Source organism: Cnephaeus nilssonii (assembly GCF_951640355.1).
Source record: "Cnephaeus nilssonii genome assembly, chromosome: 6".
NCBI lineage: Eukaryota > Metazoa > Chordata > Mammalia > Chiroptera > Vespertilionidae > Cnephaeus > Cnephaeus nilssonii.
Window position 1 is genome coordinate 101,375,516 of NC_137077.1, and position 24,692 is coordinate 101,400,207.

Genomic DNA, 24,692 nt, shown 5'->3' on the forward strand with positions numbered 1-24,692 from the left:
TGACCAAATGGTGGACTGACTGGTTGTTATGATGCGCACTGACCACCAGGGGGCAGATGCTCAATGCAGGAACTGCCCCCTGGTGGTCAGTGTGCTCCCACAGGGGGAGCACTGCTCAGCCAGAAGCCAGGCTCACGGCTGGCATCAGAGGCGGTGGGAAGAGTCTCTCCCACCTCCACTGCAGGTGGGTGGTAAGGAGTAAAGGGTCCTGGATTGCGAGAGCCCCATCTGTGAGAGGGATGTCTGACTGCCGACAGGCAGACATCCCCCGATGGGTCCCGGACTGTGAGAGGGCACAGGCCAGGCTGAGGGATACCCACCCCCCCCCCCCCCCGGCAAACCCAGAGCACAAATCTCATGCACCGGGCCTCTAGTTTAGAATATAAGGAATCATAAAACACCCAATCAGAAAAGCAAGCAAAAAGAAAAAAGAATCCAAAAATATGAAGATAGTGTAAAGAGCCTCTGGGACAACTTGAAGTGTACCAACATTTGCATAATAGGGGTGCCAGAAGGAGAAGAGAGGGAGCAAAAAATTGAAACCTATTTGAAGTAATGACAGAAAACTTCCCCTACCTGGAGAAAGAAATAAACTTATAAGTCCAGGAAGCACAGAGAATCACAAACAAGAGGAACCCAAAGAGGTCCACACCAAGACACATCCTAATTAACACCTGGGCAGCCAAGGTGTTGGTTGCCCTGATGCCTGCAGGGCTAAGCAGCTAATGACAGGGGTAGGAGCAGGCCCCAGGTCCCAGAATCTAGGCATCCACTGCTTGAGCAAGGCCTGTGCCATGGCCACCTCCGCCGCCTCCTGGGAGCATTTCAAGAAACTTCAGGAGATCTTCTGCAGCCTCCCTGAAGACCTATGAGGGGTGCTGGAGTGGCTCCTAGGGACTGGGGGAAGAGAAGAGAAGAAGAAATTGATCAGAGATTTTGATGAAAAGCAATAGGAAGCAAATAAAACATTGGCAGAGATGGAAGAGGAACTACATTATGCACCTCTATCTTTTCATAACCCTATGATGCCTAAGCTTCGAAACTACTGGAAGAAACTTGCCAAACTCTACTGGGAAGTGAGAAGGACACCTTTGACAGCCACATCTAGGGGCTGAGGAGACATGAAATATGGCACATACACTGTAGAGAATGAGCACATGAATCAGCTACAGTCTAAGAGGGTGTTGCTTTTGCAAGGCACTAACAGCCTGAACCAGGCCACCCAGAGTATTGAGCAGTCTCATCAGATTTCCACAGAGACTGACCAGATTGGCTCAAAAATTATAGAAGAGCTGGGAGAGCAAAGTAACCAGTTGGAACATACTAAAAATACACTGGTAAACACAAATGAAAACTTGAGCAAAAGATTATCTGGTCAATATCCAGAGAAATGACAACTAACAAGTTGCTGCTTTCCATTGTTATATTACTGGAGATAGCCATCCTGGAAGACCTGATTTATTACAAATTCTTTCGCAAGCATTGAACTTCCTACACGGAAGGGTTTGTGGACCAGAACTTTAACCCTGAGAATGAATAGTGTTAGAGATGTGGAATAAGCATATTGCTGCTGTGAGCTAACAGTTCAAGAATGCACTGTGTAGCCAAACTTTGGGAAGAGAGAGGGAAGACGGAAAACCAGTTAATGTGAAGGAACAGCAACAAGACCAGTGTAACATACCAAGGTAATAAATGCTGTTTATGACTTAAAAAAAAAATGCCAAAGGTAAATGTTAGGTCGCCGAAGGAGGAACACACGAGGCCAGAGTGGTGAAGGATTAGGAATTTATTTGATCATCCACACACCAGGTGGCTGAGCCTGGATGGCTCCTGCACCCAGTGAGGGGAGTCAGCGGCCTTTAAAGGACATTTGGCAGGATTTTTCTGGGCGGAGACTTCTTTATGCATACCCGGAAGGGAGAGAATGAAATGTGGTCACCGCAAGTGAAAAGTGGTCTTTAGCAAAGGGACTGTCCATAGTGAAATGACCTGACAAGCCAGTTCCTGGGGGAAGGGTATCAACTCAATTGCTCCATCAAACCTAACATTCCAGTCTTTTTGTTTTATGGAATAGGGACGAAGGTCATATCTTCTGTAATTACTTCCTGCTGAGTCAGGATGTTGAGATCACAGGGGAATGGACTTGGATAGTAGTAGGCTGGACAAGGGGTGCAGCAGCATGATCTCCCCGAGAGACTGGTTGGTGAAGGCTCGAGAGCGATCCTGTTGAGTGACTTGGGAGGTTAAAGCTGGTCCTGAGGCTGCCACCATGTCACTTGTCTGGTTTTTGCTGCTTTTCTGGGCCTGGAGCTGAAATACAACTGAGACCTAGATGTTATTTTTAGGGGGAAAAAGAGTAGGGGTCTCAGTTGCCTCACTAGTGATATGAAAGGGGAGAATAGGTTACCCTGGGGGTGAGGTTCTTGCTTTCCCAGGTTTGCCCCTTGCTGGGCATCCACCTGTTTCTTGTAGGTACTGAGACAGGGTTTCAAAATAGGTAGAGCAGTGGCTAGCCCCCCTATGGCAGTTTCAACCCCTGCTGTGATGCCCAGGGTTATGAGGAGAGGGATTATCTGGACTCCTCTTTTGGGTCAGATATGATGGATTACTGGGACAGGTAAAGACTGATTATTGGGGGCTACATCTACATTGGGTGAGAGATAGATGAGAGTACAGGTTCCTGTCCAGCTGATGGGGAGACAGATGTATGTGTTTTCCCCACAGAGGAAGAAAAACCCCTGATCATGGAGACAAGCTGAAAGGTGTAAGGAGAAGAGGTGGACTAAAGAGTATGAGATTCCCTTTTTCGGTTCCAAGCTCCAAGCTGAGAAGGTAGTCACCATGGCACTACCAATAAGGGGTGACAGATGAGCGGTTGAGATTTTATTGCAGTGAAAGTGGGAGGGAATGTTAGAATGGGCCGTTACCCAAGGGAAAAGAGAAAGGGAAGAAAAGGAGCAGTGGAAACCAGGGACCTGGATGGTTGGATAGGAAGTAAGACACTGCACTCAGACCAGCCAAATTTAGTACTTTAAATTTCCTGAGGTTATAATCTGCCACTCGCTGGCTTAACTTCTTATTTTTACTGAACCTTAATCCTTGCTGTTTTTCTGAATCTTCTGGTTTAGCTTAAGAAGTATCCAGCAACCTTGTCCTGCCAGGCTTGGAGACTGAAACCTCACTTACTTGCTCAGAGTAAAATGGCCCTTTTACAATTCTTGTAAATAGTTAACTTTAGAACTTCTTTATTTCTTTCAACATTTCTCTTTTCCTTCTCATCACATACACAACCTTCACAAATTTCACACTTTCAAATTAGCCTTCAAACCTTCCTTTTATGGCCTTCAAAAATGCATAACCATGCTTCAGACCTTCCATTAATTATTTATACTCTAATATTCTTTCTTTTTTCTTTAAAATGTATCAGGATTCTTCACTCTTAGAAACCTTAAATTTTCAATGATAAAAAATAAACAGCTAACATTTCTTAGATTGACATTTTTCAGAGCATTAAAGGGGCCTTGGGATCTAAAGGCTCAGTGAGGGGTCCCTTCGCTATGTCATGTCATAGGGGAGCTTTGCAAGAAGAGTCAAGTTGTGAACCTGGAGGCGAGAGCACCCAGTGAGCCAGAGAAAGGAGAAAATTCCTTGTTCAGAGGAGGGGCAGTCTTAGAGGAGATAAGGAGATAAGGCATTTACTGTCCAAGGAATGGCTCGGCCTTGTGGGGTGAGAGAGTGAAAATGCGGTAGGTGACTGTGATTTGGTACAACTGTGCTTTATGAGGGGATACATGGTAGCTCTGGCCGGGCACCGAGGTAGAATGAGAAAAGAGTGAATGGGGGAATTTAGTAAGATGCAGTGTAGAGGTGAGGTGGCTAATGGTTGTGACACTAATCCATCAATCCCCATAATAGAAACTGAGGAGGGATCAAGGGTCCAAGCCAACTTGGGGAGGGCAGAATAAGTGGCCCCAGTGTCAATTAAAAAGGAGATCAGCTTACCTGCCACCACAGTTGTTACCTGAGGCCCTGTCCTGGTCATGTAAGTCTGTGGGGCCCTGTCGGGGCCTGGGCAGCTTCTTCGGTGGCCAGTCCCAGGAGGTCTCAGAGCTCCAAACCGGATACAGAGGGCGGCCATACTGGGCTGGCTGAGGTCCAACCCGGAGGGGCCAGACTCCAATCTGATTTCCAGTGGCCTTCCCTTCCGCACCTTGGGCAGGGCCCAGGCGGGGGTCTCGGGTTTGAGCAAGACTTGGCTCAGTGTCTTTCTTTGCTGCATTTGAAGCATGGGCCCGGAGGGTCTTAGCCTCTGACTTACCTGCAGTTGGAGGACCAGCACTTTGTTTAGGGTTCATGAGAGTGGTGGCTAGGAGCTGGAAGGCCTCCTTCTGGGCCTCAGCCTTGGCCTGATCTCGCCTTTGTTTTTGGATTTGGGTCTCCTCGTCTCTATTATTAAAGACCTTAAAGGTCAGGTTAACTAGGTCTTTTTGAGGGGTTTGTGGACCTGTATCTATTTTTTGAAGTTTGTGGCATATGTCGGGGGCTGATTGGGATATAAAATGGGTGTTTAGAAGAAGGGCTCCCTCTGGGGATGTGGGGTCTAAGGTGGTAAATTTCTACAGAGGAGGACAGGGGGACATAGATGTCATGCCAAGTCAGGACATAGGACTGCGTCAGGCTCCTTAGTAAAGGGGGTTGGGTCAGTGGAAAAAAACCTGAGATACCTCTCAATCTGTGTGAGGCTGGACATAGAGAATGGGACATGGACTCAGACTATGCCCTCAGTTCCTGCTGCCTCCCTCAGGGGTAGAATGGATACGGGAATAGAAGAGGCTGTTGAGGAAGGCAGTCTTTGGGTGGCCTGAGAATGAGTGTTAGATGGAAAGGCTGTTTTGGAGCTCATGTTCTCAGGATTTGGGCTCTCAGGGACCGGGGAGAAGGTGGCTGCTAGTTAGGAGGGTCTGGGTTTTGGAAATCTACTGTAGGTGAGGGAGAGGATGTATAAGGGGGTGGAGGTTGGTGGTCTGCTGGGTCAAGAGTAGATTCAGAATCAGAATTGTTAGGGGTAAGATGTTTTGTGTGAAGGAAAAAGATCTGATGTGTAGAGCAGGACTGAGAGAGAGGATTGGGACTGAAGGGTGAAAAAGGCTTGGACGTGGGGAATCTCTGACCATTTTCCATTGCAGTGACAGCAATTATGTAAATTGCTTAGTGTGTTAAAATTGAAAGTGTTGTTTTCAGGCCATTGAGACTTATTATCTAGGTTATGTTGTGGCCAAACAGTGTTACAAAAGAAAATAAGGAGCTTGGGCCTGATCTCCCCCGTGAGTCTGAAGTGGTCGAGATTTTTAAGGAGACAGCCAAGAGGCGTTGTTTTGAGGGGTGCAGAGGAAGTGTTCCCCATGATGAGGAGAGTAAAAGTGACCCAAGAGGGGAGGGGTGAGTGACAGACCACAAATCCAAAGGTGACTGTTTAGGGCAGGCATCCCTGTTGCTAAACAAATCACCATGAGAAACGAGAGGTGACCCTCTGGACTGAGTGTCCCCAATCCAGAAGGACCCAAAGCCAAATGGCTGAGGAGTCTTCTGGCCCAGCGCTAGGACTTTTGAGGTGAGAGACTTCCAAGAAGTCAGATAGAGAGTGGGCAGAAGACCTGAGACGAGGGGAATTGTGGAACATCACTCACCTAGAGAAGATTGGCCGGTGTGGGATGGAGGGTCAGCAACGGAGAAGGAGAAATTCCTGGTCCAGCGTCCTCCTTGGCTGGCTGGGGGGGACCCCATAAGGGAGGGAGGCCTGATCGAGGCTGGCAATCGAGTCACCTGAGTAGGATTCGGAGGTAAGCCTAGGACAAGATGCTGCTGCCTACTGCTCTCTGAGTAGCAAACTCAGAGTGACCGAAGCTGGAACGATGGCTCCCCATCCCCGTGGAACCCTCCCAGGTTTCGACACCAAATGTTAGGTTGCCGAAGGAGGAACGCACGAGGCCAGAGTGGTGAGGGATTACAAATTTATTCGATCATCTGCACACCAGGTGGCTGAGCCTGGATGGCTCCTGCACCCAGTGAGGGGAGTCAGTGGCCTTTAAAGGACATTTGGCAGGATTTTTCTGGGCGGAGACTTCTTTATGCATACCCGGAGGGGAGAGAATGGAATGTGGTCACCACAAGTGAAAAGTGGTCTTCAGCAAAGGGACTATCCATAGTGAAATGACCTGAAAAGCCAGTTCCTGGGGGAAGGGTATCAACTCAATTGCTCCATCAAACCTAACATAAAAGACAAAGAGAGAATCTTAAAAGCTGCAAGAGAAAAGCAGTTAGTTATCTACAAAGGAATGCCCATATGACTGTCAGCTGATTTCTCAACAGAAACTTTGCAGGCCAGAAAGAAGAGGCAAGAAATATTTCAAAGTGATGAACAGTGAGGAACTACAATCAAGATTACTCTACCCAGCAAAGCTACCATTTAGAATTGAAGGTCAGATAAAGAACTTCACAGATAAGAAAAAGGTAAAGGAGTTGCCACCACCAAACCCGCATTACATGAAATGTTGAAGGGTATTAGAAGAAGAAGAAGAAGAAGAAGAAGAAGAAGAAGAAGAAGAAGAAGAAGAAGATCTATAAAAATGGCAATAAATATATATCTATCAACAATTAAATCTAAAAACCAAAATAAATGAACAAGCAGAACAGGAAAATGTTAGGATTTGGCTGGTGACACAGGCTGTGAAAGAATTCAAAACTAAAAGAAGAGATGCAGAGAGAAAGTTTATTTTACTTTCCAAGAGAGGAAAGGGCCAAGTATTGCTAGTGAATACAGGGAAGGGAACAAAGGATGGACTGGTCTTTTAAGCAGTGACTGCTGCCAAGCAACAAGGAAGGAAGGGACAGTTGTGTTTGAGTAGATACCAGGGGCTGTCTTGAAAAGTCACAGCTTGTTAGCTTTCCAGGAGACAGTCCAGAAAATGTCCTAGGGAGGTGTCTTACCAGTATTTTTCCCAAGCCTGTAAAACATGCTTAGAGCAAAAGTTATGAGGAGTTCAAAAGAGGCTTGTTTGAATAGGAGGGGGAAGGGACTTTCTACTAACTGGAGACCCCTTGGTGCGAATTATCCCTGAGTTGTGAAAACAGTAGGGAGGAGGGGCATGTAAGAATGTAGCCTTGAGAGTACCTTATTTTGTCTTACAGTTTGAACAGAGGGGCTGTTTGAATCAGAGGAGCTGATACCGGACAACAGATAGATCTAGGCTGCCGGTCACTACTTGAACCAATTAAGCAGAGACAGGATTGAATCATGTATGAGCATTTATTCTAATAATGCTGGCAGCATGGGAGAGCAGCAGTTCACCCACAAAAGTCTGCTTTGCACCTCCCATAAGCCAGCTGATTATATGGGGTAGAAGGACAAAGACATCAGGGTTGTGGTATCCACTGATTGGTCAGCACAGGGCAGAGGGGTCATGGGTTTCCAATGTCCCATCTCTCTCTTTCTCGCCATGGAAAAAGTCCAACTGATGTCAGTCATGGGGTCGCTTGTCTGGTTTTGCTGCTTCTCTGGTCTTGGAACTGAAACACAACTGAGGTCTAGATGTATTTGATGTGGGGTCAGAACCTCTTGGTCCTGACATGGAAGTAGGCAAAAGGAATAAGAATGGGTAAACAAAATAAAAATGTTTATGCAGGTATGGGGATGTAGGTAAAAGGAATCAAAATGGGTATAATGATTACAGATTAAAGGCACTTCAGGCTGGGGGTTTGCAAAGGGCTGGTGCCTCTGGTTTCCACAACAAGGTTGTTAATCTTTCCATGATAACAGGCAGCTCTTGGATGTGGTGGATGGGCTGTAGTTCCAGGTTAACTCCCAGCCAGGTTAGAATGTGCTTCCTTTAATCAGAACAAAATAATCACAATTAACAGAGCATGATTATTATCTTATATAATAAAAGGGTAGTATGTAAATTGACCCTAACAGCAGACCTAGTGGGAACGACTGGTTGCTATGATGCGCACTGACCACCAGGGGGCAGACGCTCAACACAAGAGCTGCCCCTGGTGGTCAGTGTGCTTCACAGGGGGAGTGCGCTCAGCCAGAAGCCGGCTCATGGCTGGCCAGCGCAGTGGCAGTGGCAGGAGCCTTTCCCGCCTCCACGGCAGTGCTAAGAATGTCCGACTAAAGGGGGAAGTGGGCCTAAGCTGGCAGGTGGACATTCCCCAAGGGCTCCCGGGCTGCCAGAGGGATGTCTGACTGCCAGCTTAGGCCCGATTCCCTGGGGAGTGGGCCTAAGCTGGCAGGTGGAGATCCCCTGAGCGGTCCCAGACTGCAAGAGGGCACAGGCTGGGCTGAGGGACCCTGCTCCCCCCCTGCCGAGTGCATGAATTTTCATTCACCAGTCCTCTAGTTTCTTATAACTATAGCTAGTCTCTACTATTCTATTGCTCCTTCCAGACCCTAACAGAGCTAACAATATTGTGGTTTAATTAACCAGGTGCTTCTCATAAATTGTGAAAGGCCACAACAAAGAAAAGGAGAGGCCTTCCTCTGTTCTTGCAAAACAGACTCATAGATACATAGAATTTTGCCAGATGGGAGTGGGGTTGAGGGGATGGGTGAAAAAGGTGAAGATCTTGGTGGCAAAATGGCACCAGGTGTTAGACTGGTTGAGTCAGACCAGACCTTGGTTTAGCAGCTCTATACTTGAATTCTGGTTAAGAAATGAATCAGAGTCAAGATTCAAAGTACAAGAATAAGTTTATTTAGAAAGACATAGAGGTAGAAGAAATGGGTTCAGGAAACATGTTACCAAGGCACAAGAAGGGCCCTCGGAGCCTAGGAGAGAGAAAGGGAAAGGTGGTGGGCCTCGGGGAAGAAGAGGCAGAAAGGAAAAACCACCTGCTTGCTCCAGGCGGGAGAGAGCACTGGATCCTCTTTCCTGAGGCTTTTAAGGGAGGGATTCTAGGGGAGGCCCCAGGAGAGGATCTCAGTAGGATATTCATCTGCTTTCTTTGTGTTCTTTCAGGGTTGTGGTCTCCACTGATTGGTCAGCACCTAGGTAGGGGGTCATTAGTCAATGTAGCCGATCCTGATGTCAGCCATGGGGTTGCTTGTTTGGTTTTGCTGCTTGTCTGGACCTGGAGCTGAAACACAACTGAGATGTAGGTGTATTTGATGAAGGTCAGAACCTCATGGTCCTGGGGCTTTATGCTTAAGGGTTATTCTCTGGCCTCTTTGTTTGTTCTTCCTTTAAGGGGATCTAACTTGTATTATAGGAGGTGGGTTTCCAATGTCTCATCTCTCTCTGTCTCACCATGGAAAAAGTCCAACTGTGTCTTCAGCAGGGTTAAAATAAAAGCCACTGTCCAGAGTTTTTGCTTCATATTGTTTTGGAACCACACAGTCTTCCTTGGGCCCCAGGTGGCCACGAGACCCCAATGTTTGCGATTTCCCAGGTAGGTGAGAATATGGGGCCTGTGAGGGAGAAAGAGCAAGAGAGTGAGTGAGAGTGAGAGTGAGAGCAAGAGCGCTCTTTGTTCCCCTGGGTTTTAACCAGGAGCTTTTTCACAATTAGCGTCTCGAGTTTTCACGGCCTTGCATTGGGGTCCACTCCCTAGCCAACAATCTTTTTTAAAAAAATAAATCTTTATTGTTCAGATTATTACAGATGTTCCTCCCCCCACCCCAACAGCTCCCCTCTACCTGATTCCCCCACCCCCACCCCATGCCCTTACCCCCTGCCACTGTCCTCATCCATAGGTGTAAGATTTTTGTCCAATCTCTTCCTGCACCCCTCACACTCCCTTCCCCCGGGAATTGTCAGTCCACTCCCTTTCTATGCCCCTGATTCTATGATATTTACCAGTTTATTCTGTTCATCAGATTTTTTATTGACTTGATTTTTAGATTCACTTGTTGATAGATATGTATTTGTTGTCACTTTGTTGTTCATAATTTTTATCTTTACCTTTTTCTTCTTCTTCCTCTTCTTAAAGAATACCCTTCAGCATTTCATATAATACTGGTTTGGTGGTGATGAACTCCTTTAGCTTTTTCTTATCTGTGAAACTCTTTATCTGACTTTCAATTCTAAATGATAGCTTTGCTGGGTAGAGTAATCTTGGTTGTAGGTTCTTGCTATTCATCACTTTGAATATTTCTTGCCACTCCCTTCTGGCCTGCATAGTTTCTGTTGAGAAATTAGCTGACAGTCTTATGGGTACTCCCTTGTAGGTAACTAACTGTTTTTCTCTTGCTGCTTTCAAGATTTTCTCTTTGTCTTTTGCTCTTGGCATTTTAATTATGATGTGTCTTGGTGTGGTTTTCTTTGGATTCCTTTTGTTTGGGGTTCTCTGCGTCCTGGACTTGTAAGTCTATTTCTTTCACCAGGTGGGGAAAGTTTTCTGTCATTATTTCTTCAAATAGGTTTTCAATATCTTGCTCTCTCTATTCTTCTGGGACCCCCATAATTCGGATGTTGGTATGCTTGAAGTTGTGCCGGAGGCTCCTTACACTATCTTCATATTTTTTAATTCTTTTTTCTTTTTGTTTTTCTGGTTGGGTGTTTTTTGCTTCCTCATATTTCAAATCTTTGGTTTGATTCTTGGGGTCCTCTAGTCTACTGTTGGATTTTTGTATATTATTCTTTATTTCAGACAGTGTATGCTTAATTTCTGACTGGTCATTTTCCTTTTTTTTTTTTTTTTGGCATTCTCATTAAGATCCTTGAAGGTCTCACTAAGTTCCTCGGAGGTTTCACTAAGTTTCTCGGTGGTTTCTAGAAGATTCTTGAGTAACCTTATAACTGTGGTTGTGAACTCTATATCCAGTAGTTTGCTTTCCTCCATTTCTTTCATTCGTGACATGTTTCTTTGTCTCCGCATTTTGGTTGCTTCCCTGTGTTGATGGAATGGCTTTGTGTGGTAGGTGACCTATAGGGCCCAGTGGTTCAGCCTCCCCAATCACCTGAGGTGGACACCCTTGGTGCACCCCTTTGTGAGCTGGGTGTAGTCTTGTTATAGTTAAGCCTTGATTGCTGTTGGTACACTGGGAGGAATTGACCTCCAGGATAATTGGCTGTGAGAATCAGCTTTGTCTATAATGGAAGAACTGCTGTGCTGTAGACACCCTTATGGGGCAGGACTTGCTTCAGTGGGGCTTTGGTGCTCACTGAGTCTGCCTCTTGAGTGTGTTGCTTATGGATGTGAAGAGTTGAAATCTGGTGTCGTCTCACACTGACCACTAAGTACACTGGCTCCTGGATCTTCAAGGAGGTGCAAGTCAGCTACTCTCTGAGGCCACCCAGCAGGAACTACAGAGATATCTGCAGATTTCTCCTCTTTATTTGGGCTTTGGAAGTTTTGGAGCTGTCTGACCCAGCTGCAGTTTGTTAGGTTAAGCTGCAAAAGGGCAGGCCATTCATATGCAAAAGCCACTGTGCACAGCTTGTGTGGGTTTGTAAATTGTTTGGGGCGGGGTCTTAGGGAATCACTAGGGCGTGGCAACAGCGATGGCTGCCAGTCAGCCATCTGCGTCTCCGAGTTTCCGCGTCTCCGCTTTTCCGTGTCTCCGCGTCCCGCGCCCCAGTGCAGTAAACAATCATTCCGGTGTGCACCCCTGTGAGAAAACCACCCTCACTTTCCGACCCAATGCCAGATAGTCCAGTTTCTCCCCCTAGGAGTCTGGGTCCCCAGAGTGTCGCCAGAAACTGGAGTTCAGAGCAGTCAGGAGCTTGTATCTCCCTTCCAATTGAAAAAAACAGCACACCCAGTCGCCAGCCCAATTCGTGCGCCTCCGTACCTCTGCTTTTCCATGGCTCTGCACGTCCTACACAGTCTCAATGAGCTTTTTTCCTTCCTTCTAGTTGTAGAACTTCTACTCAGCCAGCTTTCCCATGGTTCTGGGTGATAGTCGTTTTGTCTTTTAGTTGTAGTTTTGGTATGGTTGTGAGAGGCAGCATTTACAGGTGTATATCTTATGCCGCCATCTTGGTTTCCCCAACAATCTTTTTTCCTAGGTGAGACTGACAGTCCTCTGTGGATGGAAAAAAAAAAAAAGGCCGCATGTTAACCTGACAAGCTCAGGGAAGGCCTGCATGGCAGTCTTGCAAACTTAAAGACCTAAAGGATGGTCTAAAATTAAAACTTCAGCCGAAACCGGTTTGGCTCAGTGGATAGAGCGTCGGCTTGCAGACTGGAAGGTCCCAGGTTCGATTCCGGTCAAGGGCATGTACCTTGGTTGCGGGCACATTCCCGGTAGGGGGTGTGCAGGAGGCAGCTGGTCGATGTTTCTCTCTCATCTATGTTTCTAGCTCTCTATCCCTCTCCCTTCCTCTATGTAAAAACTCAATAAAATATTAAAAAAAATTAAAACTTCAACTAAAAGCAGTTATGATGGGTAACCATGTCCTAGTCCAGTATTTTCCCTGAGGAGGTAAATTTTTACCTTAACTGAGCCTATTGTCTTTTTGCATCTGAGATAACATACCTATGAAATGTACCTTCCCTTCCCCTACTACCCTCACCCCTGGGCACCAGGACAGGAAACCATAAATTCCGTCATTGTTATTGTTATCATGTTAATTGTTGACTGTTAACTATCCTGTACCCACCTAAGTAATATGTCTATCATTTTACTTTTAATCCAATCCCAGAAGTCCCCCCCCCCTTCGCTTTCTCCCGCCTCCCTAATTTATCACCAATGGATTTCATGTAACCCACTCCTCCTTTGATGTACGGTATAAAACAAGGTAAAAAAAACACCATTCTCTGGAGCAGCGGTTGTCAGCCTTTTGGACCTCATGGACCACTAGTGGTCCGTGGACCACCGGTTGGTGACTGCCTCTCTGGAGCATTATCCCAGTCCGTTGAGATTCTGCTTCCCGGAAATTGTCGACAGTTTGGCTCAAATAAACTCACAAAAATTCTTTACAGGTTTGAATGTATTTATGTTAACACCTCTATGGTTAAGTACCTTCCCCTGCACCATTTTAACTTTATTGAGCATGATCTATCTCTCCCTGCTCCCCCAACCCCGAATCCTGTACTGGAGGGTGGGAGGGTGGGGGGGGGGTTAACCCCTTAGAGGGACAATACTGTGATTCCTTGGAGTGTCAAGATGTAGATTCCTGGTGAAGCAAACAGGCCTCTGTTTCCCAGCTGAATATGCTTAACAAGTCTGATTCTTCCTTTGCTTTCTTTCCCATCAGTAATTAGCTAACTATGGTAACAGTATGACTAGCAACATGCCAGGGGAGGAAAGGTCAGGGGAGGGTCCAAACCACACCATCAGTGATATACTGGGGGGGGGGGGGGGGGAAGGTCACCCTGGGGGCAAGGTCCCAGGTTTCCAGTTTTGCCCATTGCTAGGGCTCTCTACCCTGGTGACCTTCTGTATGGCCCATTGTCCTTCCTCTACTCATGTCTAACTGCCTACCACAAAGGGATTGAGAAGTACAAATTGGTTGTTACAGAATAGCCATGGGGATAATAATGCACAACATAGGGAATATAGTCAATAATCCTACCTAATAAAAGAGTAATATGCAAATTGACCATAACTCTGCTACACCCACCAGCCATGCCCACCAGCCAATCAGGAGCAAATATGCAAATAAACCTAACCAAGATGGCTACCGCCACAGAGAGCAGGAGGGAGGCTTGGGTTTCCCCGGTAACAAAGGAAGCCAAGATTTCCGTGTGCCGTTGCAGGCCTAAGCCTCCACTCAAGGCTACAAAGTTTCAATTACAGAAGGTAAACAAATCCAAACAGAAATGGTGGCAGCCACTGAGCTGGAAATAGCGGGAGGCTTGGGTTTCCCCTGGCAATGGAGGAAGCAAAGCTTCTGCAGCCCTGGCTGGCCTAGGCCTCCACTCCAGGCTACAAAGTTTCAATTATAGAAGAACACAAACCCCAAAAGAAATGGCTGCTGGCCACGGAGCGAGCAGGAAGCTTGGCTCTGCTCCAGGCTACAAAGTTTCAATTGTAGAAGGTAAATAAATTCCAGATACTAGGGCCCCCTCTTGGGTCGCCAGGGGGCGTGGCCGGCCTGCAAACTACCACAGGCCCCTGGCTCAGGCAGCCCCACGCCCCAAGGGAACCCCCATCCTGATCCGGGACACCCTTCAGGGTAAACCAGCTGGCCCCCACCCCTGCACCAGGCCTCTATCCTATCTAATAAAAGAGTAATATGCAGATTGACCATCACTCCAACACACAATATGGCTGCCCCCATGTGGTCAAAGATCCTGCCCCCATGTGGACACAAGATGACCAGCAGGGGAGGGCAGTTGGGAGGCACCAGGCCTGCAAGGGAGGGCAGTTGAGAGGGACCAGGCCTGAAAGGGAAGGCAGTTGGAGGCGATCAACCCTGCAGGGGAGGGCAGTTAGGGGTGACCAGGCTGGCAGAGGAGGGAAGTTGGGCGCAAACAGGCTGGCAGGGGAGCAGTTAGGCATCAGTCAAGCTGGCAGCGGAGTGGTTAGGGGGTGATCAGGCTGGCAGGCAGAAGCGGTTAGGGGCAATCAGGAAGGCAGGCAGGCGAGTGGTTGGGAGCCAGCAGTCCTGGATTGTGAGAGGGATGTCCGACTGCACGTTTAGGCCCGATCCCACCAACGGGCAGTCGGACATCCCTCAAGGGGTCCCAAATTGGAGAGGGTGCAGGCTGGGCTAAGGGACACCTCCCCCCCCCCCTCCGTGCATGAATTTCGTGCACCAGGCCTCTAGTATTCTAATAATTATGTATAGTGTCAGATTGCAATGAGATCAGGATGATCACTTAATAAGTTACATAATGTTTAATTACTGGAGTGTCCACCTGAAACTAATATAATATTATATGTCAACTGTAATTGAAAACTAAAAAGTGATTTTAAAAAATTGTGTGGCCAATTTTTCCCTTTATTAAGTCACAATCAGTCAAAGCAGAAAACAGAAAAGTCACACCCCTCAAACAGGCCATCGTTAAGCAAAAGGCCCCTCCCCCCACAGTCCCATCTACAAGTGTTGCCTGGGTGCTTAGCTAGGCCTCCACCTGGCGGCTTCTCCTTCTCTCTAGGCTCCCTCCCAGTTTTCAAAGGGGCGGGCCTTCCGGCCTGCGCCGGCCGTTTACTCTAGAAACGGTTTTCCCTACGCCCCGCCCTCTCACCTTCCGGGGAGGAAGATGCCCGCCCGAATCCCCTCGGTAACAGCCCCCGCTGTGACGTCGCTGGGAATAGTAGTTTGCGTGAGGCTGGTGGTGCCCGAGCGCAGGCGGAGAGGGTCCGGTGGGCACTACATTTCCCAGGAGCCCTTGGTTCAGGGGCGGGGCTCCCCCGGAGGCGGTGATTGTGGCGGCTCTTTCGTAAATGCTGCGGCGACTCCGGCTTGGGTTTGAGTGGACCGAGAGGCCCAGGACTGCGGAGCGGTGGTACGTGGGCTCAGGGAGAGCGGGAGCTGGGGTTTCGCCGCTCGGCACCTGAGCGGGTCTGCGGCGCGCGGGAGGGTCCGCTCCGGCCGGAGGCTGCGCGGGGTGGCCAACGTCTGCTCCGGGCTCACGGGGTTCCTCCCGCGGAGGCCCTGACCGCACTCTGGGCTGCGGTCAGGCACCGAGACTCGGGCTGCGTGCGGAGAGCGGGTACCGCGACGTGGTCTCCATCGCTCTGGGTAGGTCCTTGTCCTTACCGCTCGTGGCTTTCGCGGAGCGCATTTTTAGGACTAATAAATCATCACCCCCTCGACCAGCTAGTCCCTTTTCACGGTCTGAGCGTGGTTTTGAATGAATTATGTCCACTTTTCCCTGCTTCAGAAAACGGAGCACAGGTATTTTCTTCTTTCTTTGACATCTCCGAAAAAGTCATATTTATGACTTTACATTAATGTTATGTTAGCTAAACAGAATGATACAATTGTCTCACGGACTTAATTTCTACATTTCCAAACCTCATCAAGTAGTCATTACACTTATGAAGTAAGTCAGCTGAGTGTTTGAAGTCTGGATGAATTTTAAGATCTTCAGTTTGTCCTGTTGAATATTCACAGTATTGACACAAATAAGCCCCTTCAGATAAATGTGAATTTAAATGTTTGTAATATTCTAGGATAACTGAAAAGCTTTTCCCACACTCATCACAAACATGAGGAAAATTTTAATATGTTCAATAGCATATTAACATTGAACATTGCCTATTCTAGGAAAACCACATACTTGACATACAAAAAAATTTTGCATTTGTCAAAGGTAATTTTGCTCAAGAAGCTATACTGTCCATGTTGTCCATTGTTACACTCGCATTTAACTTAATGATTTACATGCATGTTCATTTACTATATGGCTGTGCAAGTCTCCTGGGTCATTTTTTTCATGTTCACAGACTGACACAAATACTGTTCATCACATTTGGGAGCACAGGTATTTTCAATGTATGTCATACAGTGGAATGAGCGACAAGGGGAACTGCATTCTCATTTAAAAATTCCATTAAGTCCATATTTTTGACCTAATAAAATGACACCATCTATTTTTTAGTTCTTCAGTTACATTAGCCACATTTCAAGTGCTCAATAGCTATCTGTGACACGTGGCTACCATATTGGGCTACACAGGACTATGTAATTGTATTTTTTTCTCTCTCTTATGCACTCCATTTCGCTTTTGTCAATTAACATATATTTTGTTGGTTATATTCAGTACTTCTATGCCAGCACTTAATAAACTTACTTATTCTCCTTAATGACTACTTAATCTGAATACCATAATTAGCTGGGCCCCTGTTAATGGTCATTTAAGTTAATTTTAGTTTATTACAAACTAGAGGCCTGTTGCATGAAAATTCATGCACTGGAGGGGGGGTCCCTCAGCCCGGCCTGCCCCCTCTCACAGTGTGGGAGCCCTCAGGGGTGGGAGATGACCCGATGATCAGGGGAAGGCGATGCCCCATCACACCTCTGCTGCTGCCACTGCCGGCAGCGCAAGCCTCGGCCGGCCCTGGTTACCTGAGCCTCGGGCGGCCTGGGCAGCTGGGCAGCTGCCATCCGAGGCTTGCCTGCACCTCGGGCATCGGCCCTGGGCGGCTGGGGGGCTGAGGGGACTGGGGGACTCCGGAGGCAGGCGTGCGGAGCAGCCGGGCCCACCTGGGTGTGGGCCCGACCTTGCCGTGTGCCTGCCGCCCCGACGGGGCTGAGGGGACTGGACGCTGCCATCTTGTGCTGTGAGCGCTGCCATCTTTGAGGGTGTGACAGTCAATTAGCATATTCCCTCCTTATTGGCTGTGGGCGCCCCCATCTTTGAAGGCGGAGCAGTCAATTAGCATATTCCCTCTTTATTAGATAGGAAGTGAACTTGTGCTAATATAGCACAAAATGCCTAGATGTGAAATTGCTGAGTCAAAGTTTCTTTTTCTTTTTTTATTGGGATCCAAATAGGGACTGAGTCAAAGTTTCTGTGCGTTTACAGTTTGGATAGGTACTGTCAAATTGCCCTTCAAAAGGTTGTACCAGTTTACCTTCCTAGGTAATACTTTATGAAAGAGTTTCTCTTTTCTATAATGGGTGTTATCAGGTTTTAGTCTTTGCCAACAGAGTATGTAAAAAATAGTATGTTGTAACTGTTTCAATTTCTAGTCAATTGATTGAGGATGAGCACATTTTAATGTTTGGGTCTCTGTTTATTTTCCTGTTTATATCTTTTGTATATGTTTTTCAGACATTAGGTATGAGGCTAAATACATGTTTGTTTGTCTTTGGTTTATATACATTTTTGTGGTATTACATTGATAAAGTCTAGAATTAGGTCTGAAAAATAGTGTGAAATGTCATTCCACTTTGGTACTAGATCTCTCAGCTCTCCTCTCAAAGACATGGCTATGGGAGGTCTCCCCTCTCTCCATCCTCATCCGCCTACAAACATGCTTTTATTTCTTCTGTCTTTTTTTTTTTTTAAATCCTCACCCAGAGATATGTTTTTATTGATTTTTGAGAGAGAGAGAGAGAGAGAGAGAGAGAGAGAGAGAGAGAGAGAGAGAGAGAAGGAAAGAAACAGTGAGAAACATCAGTTGGCTGCCTCCAGTACATACCCCTACTGGGGATCCAACCAGCAACCTAGGTATGTGTCCTGACTAGGAATCAAACTGGCCACATTTTGGTGTACTGAATGTTGCTCCAACCAACTGAGCTACACGCCAGGGCTATTTCATCTGTCTTAAGAAATCTCTCTCTCTCCTCCTTGCTTCCTTGTGCAGCTGCTGTGCTATTTATTTTCTTCTCATTATAATGAAACTCCTGGAAAGAACTATATTCACTGTCTCCAGTGTCTTACTCTTTCATGTATCCCCCCAATTCAAGCTTTTGCCTCTTCCCCCCAGCTGCTTTCAAGCTATGACCTTTGCTTCGCTAAATTTTAAGATCAGTTCTCAGTTCTCGCCTTTCATCTGTTAACAGCATTAACATAGCCCTTTATTCCTTGAAACACTTAACAAACAACTCTCTTGTTGAGAGTGTTACAGATATCCCCCTTTATTCCTCTCATTGCCCCCCTCCATCAGGTTCCCGCCATGCCCCAGGTCTTCACCACTCTGTTTTCTATCTCCATAGGTAATGCATATATGCATTTAAAATCTTTGGTTAATTTCTTTCCCCCACCCCCACCAACCTTGTCCCCTTTCCTTCTGAGATTTGTCAGTCTGTTCTATGCCTCTGGTTCTGTTTTATTCATCAGTTTATTTTGTTCATTAGATTCCTTGTTTGTTTATTTTGATTTTTAGATTCAATTGTTGATAGATATGTATTTATTACCATTTTATTGTTGATATTTTGGTTCTTTTTCTTCCTGTTCTTCCTCTTCCTCTTCTTCCCTTTCTTAAGGAATACTCTTCAACATTTCAGGTAATACTGGTTTGGTGGTGATGAACTTCTTTAGCTTTTTCTTATCTGGGAAGCTCTTTATCTGACATCAATTCTAAATGACAGCTTTCCTGGGTAGAGTAATCTTGGTTGTAGGTCCTCACTATTCATCACTTTGAATATTTCTTGCCACTCCCTTCTGGCCTGCATAGTTTCTGTTGAGAAATCAGCTGACAGTCATATGGGCATTCCTTTGTAGGTAACTAACTGCTTTTCTCTTGCAGCTTTTGAGATTCTCTTTGTCTTTAATCTTTGGCATTTTAATGATGATGTGTTTTGGTGTGGTCCTCTTTGGGTTCCTCTTGTTTGGGACTCTGCGCTTCTTGGACTTGGAAGTTTATTTCTTTCACTGGGTTGGGGAAGATTTCTGTTATTATTTCTCAAATAGGTCTTCAATTTCTTGCTCCCTCTCTCCTCCTTTCAGCACCCCCATGATGCAAATGTTGGTATGCTTCAAGTTGTCTCAGAGGCTCTCTACACTATCTTCATATTTTTGGATTCTTTTTTCTCTTTGCTCTTCTGATTAGGTGTTTTTTGCTTCTTTATATTCCAAATTGTTGATTTGGTTCTCAGAATCGTCTACTCTATTGTTGAGTTCCTGTAAATTATTCTTTATTTTAGTTAGTGTATGCTTAATTTATGACTGGTCTTTTTCATGTCTTTGATGTTCTTACTAAGATTTTTGAAATTCACACTAAGATCCTTGAAGCTCCTATTAAGATCCTTGAGCAACCTTATAACCATTGTTTTAAACTCTGTATCTAGTAGTTTGCTTGCTTCCATTTTATTTAGTTTTCTTTCTAGAGATTTCTTCTGTTCTTTCATTTGGGACATGTTTCTTTGTCTCTGCATTTTGGCTGCTTCCCTGTGCTTGTTTCATCGTATTAGGTAGAGCTGCTATGTCTCCTGGATTGGTAGAGTGGCCTTGTGTAGTAGGTGTCCTGTAGAGCCCAGTGGCTCAGCCTCCCAGTCACCTGAGCTGGACACTCTAGATGTGCCCCTGTGTGGGCTGTGGGCACAGTCTTGTAGTTGAGACTTGATTGCTGTTGCCGTAACTGGGAGGAATTGACCTCTAGGCCAGTTGGCTGTGAGGACCAGCTGCGACTACAGTGAAGACACCCCTATGGAACAGGACTTGCTTCAAGTGAGGGTTTGGTGCTCACTAAGTCTGCCCCTTGAGTGTGTCGCTTGTGGATGTGTAGAGTTGTAATCTGGTAAGGTCTGAAGCTGTCCACTGGGTGCACTGGCTCTGGGGCTTCCCAAGAGGTACAAAGTCAGTCACTGCCTTGGGTTACCGGGCAGGAGCCACAGAGAGATCTGCAGATGATTGCTACTTGTATTGGCTTAGAATTGCCAGGAGAGGCCCAGCTGTGAAGCAAGGCAGGCTAGTGCTAGTGTCGGGTCTTGGAACTCTTAATTTATTTTTTAAGGTTCACTTTTTTATTATACTTTTTAAATTAAATCTTTATTGTTGAAGGTATACATATGTCCCCCTTTTCCCCTCACTGACACCTTCTAGCCCACCCCTGTCCTGTCCTCCACCCCAGGCCTTCACTACCCTATTGTCTGTGTTCATGGTTATGTATATACTAGAGGCCTATTGCATGAATTCGTGCATGGGTGGGGTCCCTTGGTGTGACCTGCAGGGAATGGGCCGAAATCGGCAGTCCAATGCCGCCTGCCGCTCCTGCCTGCCGCTCCTGTTCATCCCGGCCCCGCTGCACCTGCTGCGGACTCGCGCCCAGTCCTGATCGGGAGAGGCTTGCGCTGCCGCTGCAGCACTTGCCAGCTGTGAGCCCTGCATCTAGCACTCGTTCCAAGGGGGGTGGGGGAGTGCCGGGATGCGATCGGCCCTCCAGGCAGCGGGTGGGATGCTCTTGCTGGCCTGGGATACGGATCCGTCCTGCTGACGTTCGCGCCAGTTGTCGGGAGCTACCTGGTGGAAGCTTTTATATTGTTTCTTCCATGCGGAGTGTCTAGGGAGGGGAAGTGGCCACAGTGCCCGAGGCCGACTTCCAGGAAGCGGGCGGTGCTGTTGGGGTCATGCCTGTGTCTGTCGGTGCCTGGCACGTTCTCTGGAGATTGGACCTGCAGGACTACTGAGGGGGAGTGAGTGGCTGCTGCCGGGTTGGTGGGCCACCGGGATGGGTCGGTCTGCTGAGCGGCACTCCTGCTGTGGGAGTGCACTGACCACCAGGGGGCAGCTCCTACGTTGAGTGGTCAGTGTATGTCATAGCAACAGGTCGACTGGTCATTTGGTCGTTTGGTCGCTTAGGCTTTTATATATATACTAGGGGCCTAGTGCATAAATTCGTGCACCTTGAAAGGAACTGTGGGCTGCCAGGCTGTGGTGGGCACGGGTGGGTCTCGGCCCCCAATCCCGTGTCTGCTGGCAGCCCAGCTCCCGCTGCTGCCACTCCCACGTGCTGGCGGTACTGACCCCACTCGCACCTGCTGACAGCATGGAGCGATTGGGGCTGGTTCCAGCAGCGGGTGCGAGCTGGGCCGGCGCCGTCAGCGGGTGCGAGTGGCGGCTGCTGCCCCGATTGCTCCTCAGGAGCAGGGGTAGCTGGAGAAGTCCTGAGGGGCAATCGGGGCCGGCAGCCGCTGCTCGCACCCGCTGACGGCACCGAGCAATTGGGGCCGGCGCTGGGCTCCGGCAGCGGGTGTGAGCGGTGGCCCCAGCACCTGCTGTGGGTGTGAGTGGGGCTAGCGCCAGCAGTGGGTGCAAGTGGGGCTGTCGCTGGCAGTGGGTGTGAGAGGGGGCTGCTGTCCCCGATCTCCCCTCAGGAACAGGGGGAGGTGGAGAAGCCCTGAGGGGCAATCGGGGCCAGCAGCCATTGTCGGACCCGCTGATGGCACCGAGCAGTTGGGTCCGGCGCCGGGCACCCGCAGCGGGTGTGAGCTGCGGCTCTAGCGATGACAGCGGGTGCAGTAGTGGCCAGTGCCAGCAGCATGTGCTAGCGCCGGGCAGGACTGCAGCGCAGGGGCAGAGAATTTTCAGTAACCACCAGAAGCTTGCCCCGATGACAGCGACCAGCGCCCTGCCATGGTCTGGTGCCTCCGCTCACCTGCTCAACCGTCCTGCCGCGGCCAATGCCCACCATGTTTCGCGCTCTGTTGCCTGTTGCCGATGCCCATCATGTTCTGCGCACACCCCCTGGTGGTCAGCGCACGTCATAGTGACTGGTCAGTTGTTTGGTTCTGCCGGTTGGTCTATTTGCATGTTAGTCTTTTATTATATAGGATAGATGCACACAAGTTCTTTGGTTGATCTCTTCTGACTGACCCATCCACCCCTGCCTTCCCTTTGAGATTCCACAGTCTGTTCCATGCTTCTATGCCTCTGGATTTATTTTGTTCATTAGTTTATTCTGTTCATTAGATTCCATATATGAGTGAGATCATGTGATACTTATCTTTCTCTGACTGGCATATTTTACTTAGCATAATACTCTCCAGGTCCATCCATGTTGTCTCAAAGGGTAAGAGATCCTCCTTTTTTACTGCTGTATAGTATTCCATGGTGTAAATATACTACAGTGATGGCGAACCTATGACACGCGCGTCAGCACTGACATGCGTAGCCATTTCTGATGACACGCGGCCACTGAGGCGGCCGCATGCCGAGGATGAAACATTTGCTGCTCCTGAGGATGAAACATTTGTGAAATAATGTTTTTTCCTCAAAGTGACACACTACCCGAGTTATGCTCAGTTTTTTGGCGAAGTTTGACACACCAAGCTCAAAAGGTTGCCCATCATTGATGTACTACATCTTTTTTATCCACTCATCTACTGTTGACAATTGGGCTGTTTCCAGATATTAGCTATTGTAAATTGTGCTGCTATGAACAAAGGGTGCATACTTTCTTCTGATTGATGTTTTGGGTCTCTTAGGATATATTCCTAGAAGTAGGATCACTGCATCAGATGGCAGTTCCATTTTTAATTTTTTGAGGAACCTCCATACTGTTTTCCATAATGATTGCACCAGTCTGCATTCCCACCAGCAGTGTACCAGGTTTCCCTTTTCTCTGTATCCTCGTCAGCACTTGTCATTTGTTGATTTGTTGATGGTAGCCATTCTGACAGGCGTGAGGTAATACCTCATTTTTGTTTTAATTTGCATCTCTCTGATGATCAGTGACTTTGAGTATTTTTTCATATATCTCTTGGCCATCTGTATGTCTGCTTTGGAGAAGTGTCTGTTTAGGTTCATTGCCAAATTTTTAATTGGGTTGTTTGCCTTCCTTTTGTAAATTGTATGAGTTGCTTTATCAGATGTATCATTGCCAAAAATGCTCTCATACAGTGGTCTCCCTTTTTGTTTTGTTGATGGTTTCTTTTGTTGTGCAAAGCCTTTTATTTTGATGTAGTCCCATTTGTTTATTTTCTCCTTGGTTTCCTTTGCCCTAGGAGATGTATCCATAAACATATTGCTATGAGAGATGTGTGAGATTTTGCTGCCTATGGTTTCTTCTAGGATTTCTATGGTTTTATGCCTTACATTTAAATTTAAGTCTTATATACATTTTGAGTTTATTCTTGTGTATGGTGTAAGTTGGTGGTCTAGTTTCATTTTTTTGCATGTATCTTTTCAATTTTACCAATACCACTTATTGAAGAGACTGTCTTGCCTCTATGATATGTTCTTGCCTCCTTTGTCACATACATAATTGAGCATAACGACTTGGGTTGATTTCTGGGGTCTGTGTTCTGTTCCATTGATCCTGTTCTTGTGCCAGTACCAGGTTGTTTTGAGTGCAGTAGCTTTGTAGTATAACTTTATATCAGGTATTCATGATTGCTTTAGCTATTCCGGTCGGGGTCTTTCTTGGTTCCATATAAATTTTTGTTCTAGATCTGTGAACTATGCTGTTGTTATTTTAATAAGGATTGCATTGAATCTGTAGATTGCATTGGTAGTATGGACATTTTAATGATATTAATTTTACCAATCCATGAACATGGTATATTCTTCCACTTATTTATATCTTCCTCTGTCTCTTTTTTTCAATGTATTGTAGCTTTCCGAGTACAAATCTTTTACCTCTGGTTTAGTTTATTCCTAAGTGTCTTAAATATTTTTTGTTTCAATGGTAAATGGGATTGTTTATTTAGTTTCTCTTTTTGAGAATTCATTATTGTGTGAAAAAATGCCATCAATTTCTGGGTGTTGATTTTTTTTTTAATCCTTCCATGAGCTGGAATGTGTTTTTTTTTTTAATTTAAGTTCTTTATTGTTGAAAGTATTACTGTGTCTCCTTTTCCCCCCATTGATCTCTCCACAGCTGCTTCCAACCCCCAGCACATGCCCTCACTGTCTGTGTCCAGTGGTTATGCTTATATGCTGCATACAAGTCCTTTGGTTGATCTCTTAACTTCCTCCCCCGCCCCTCCACAGTTATATTAGGGAACTTGAACACCCTGCCTTCCCTCTGTTTGATGGTTTCTTCCACGTTTCTTTGTCTCTGGATCTATATTTCCTCATTAGTTTACATTGTTCATTATATTTATCAAATTAGTGAGATCATGTGATACTTATCCTTCTCTGTGGATGTTGATTTTGTATCCTGCTACATGGCTGCATTCCTTTATTAAATCCAGTAGTTTTTTGGTGGGGCCTTTGGGGTTTTCTGTGTACAATATCATGTCATCTGCAAATAATGAGAGTTTTACTTCCTCCTTTCCAATTTGGATGCCTTTTATTTCTTCCTGTTTGATCGCTGCGGCTAGGACTTCCAGCACTATTGAATAAGAGTGGTGAAAACAGACATTTCTGTCTTGTCCCTGTTCTTAGGTGAAATGGTTTTAGTTTTTGCC

At 46.7% G+C, this 24,692-nt stretch overlaps 1 protein-coding gene and 1 pseudogene across 8 annotated transcripts in view; both read left to right on the plus strand.

Moving 5' to 3' along the window:
• Positions 1 to 620: 620 nt before the first annotated feature.
• LOC307101232 (vesicle transport through interaction with t-SNAREs homolog 1B-like) lies at positions 621 to 1,486 on the plus strand (annotated as a pseudogene). Its single transcript has one exon. The product of its transcript is annotated as a vesicle transport through interaction with t-SNAREs homolog 1B-like (transcript).
• A 13,524-nt stretch (positions 1,487 to 15,010) lies between these two features.
• The window catches only part of CPAP (centrosome assembly and centriole elongation protein), an 85,384-nt gene continuing 75,702 nt past the window's right edge, over positions 15,011 to 24,692 (plus strand). For all 7 annotated transcript variants that reach the window (XM_079773968.1, XM_079773972.1, XM_079773973.1 and 4 more), the window contains exon 1: positions 15,011 to 15,396. The gene's annotated coding sequence lies outside the window, so the exon portion shown is untranslated. The remainder of the gene's footprint in view (positions 15,397 to 24,692) is intronic.